The sequence below is a fragment of the Neophocaena asiaeorientalis genome, unplaced genomic scaffold (genome assembly GCF_003031525.2).
Source record: "Neophocaena asiaeorientalis asiaeorientalis breed wild unplaced genomic scaffold, Neophocaena_asiaeorientalis_V1.1 scaffold177, whole genome shotgun sequence".
NCBI lineage: Eukaryota > Metazoa > Chordata > Mammalia > Artiodactyla > Phocoenidae > Neophocaena > Neophocaena asiaeorientalis.
The window spans coordinates 8,042,786-8,044,238 of NW_020172779.1; the positions used below are offsets into that span (position 1 = coordinate 8,042,786).

A 1,453-nucleotide genomic window follows, 5' to 3' on the forward strand; every position below is an offset into this window, starting at 1 on the left:
ACACACACACACACACACACACACACACACACACACACACACATTCTTTTTCATATTCTTTTCCATTATGGCTTATCACAGGAAGAAGTAACAGTCGTTTTAAGTACCTAACCTATGTTTCTTAACCAGTATTCAATACATCATTACAGTCCCAGGAACTAGCTTTGTCCTGAAGATAATAAACACTCAAATATTTACTGAAATAATTAGCTGTTTCTGAACATAGGTTAATGAGTCGAGTGACTGAGTTTATTGAAGAAGTGTCCAGCCGCCCCAGATCTCTTAACAACTTCTGCCTGTGATTGAGAGACAGATCCTAAAAGTCAGGAAATTGTTTTTTCAATTCAGAATCACAATTTCAGAGACTGACTGGACCATTTCATTCCCCTCAGTAGAGGAACAACTCGTATAGGGCCTCTACAAAAGATACCACTAATTTCCTATCGGGATCTCTCTCTTACCTGTGGTTTGTCCCTCTCTCCCACCACAGGTTACCTCCCCTTGGCCTCTCATTCTGACTTCCCAGTTCTAACCCTCTCTCTGGTCCTAGTTTTCCCACCCCCATGACTACTCTCCCTTCAACAGAACTAGACTACTTCCTGCTGCCTTAACTTTACTGACGTTGCTTCCTCAATTTCTCTAACCCTTTGTTAGCGCTGTCTCCTCCACCTGTGTCTCTTTCGGCAGCTGGGGTGGGGAGGGGAGGGAGGAGAAGCTTTTTTCCGGAAGACCTTAGTATACTGCTGCACCTTCTTGGAAACCTACAGACCTTGCTTATAACCGTAGCATGAAATAACAGAAAGAGAAAGGTGGTGGCGGCAGAGCATCCAAGTTCCAATTTTCGATCTACCACTTACTGGTTAGCTTCTTGAGTCTGTTTTTTCCTCTGTAAGAGCCATATCGTAACTATCCATTCTCATGGAGCTGTTATGAGGCTTAAGTGAAGAAGACGTACATGAAACGTTGCTCTCCATCTCTCTACATTATGCAACCTGGTATTATTCACTGCGTTCTGGTTACCGAACCCCTCTGGATCGTAAATGAAGGTCAGGGAACCTGACTTACAACCTTCCTATCCCCCGCGGCCCCTTAAACACTTGTTATGCATACAGGAAGCGCTCAGTAAATGCGTGTGGCTCGCGATCGCTGCAAACCTAGGGCGGGAGCCCGGGCGACTGGACAGGGAGGTGTGTGAGGTCGGGGGCGGGGCAGCCCCAAACCGAGATTCGGCCTCCAGCTGCACTTCAGCTGCGGAGGGCTCCGGTTTCCTCTCGAGTAAAAGTGGGTGGTAACGCACCGCTCACCCTCCCGCAGTCAGTCCATCTCTCCACCCGACCCACACCCCTCCGGGGCTCGGATCTTGAGAAGCCTTCCATTTTACTTGTCCTCGACAATACTCCTCCCAACCTACCTCCCTCTCCTGCCTCCACCCCCAGCCAACTGTCACCCGGAC

The 1,453-nt window shown here is 48.4% G+C and overlaps 1 protein-coding gene across 1 annotated transcript in view; it reads right to left on the bottom strand.

Moving 5' to 3' along the window:
• The window catches only part of ATAD2 (ATPase family AAA domain containing 2), a 67,070-nt gene that overhangs the window by 65,067 nt on the left and 550 nt on the right, over positions 1–1,453 (bottom strand). The gene's annotated exons all lie outside the window — the stretch shown is intronic.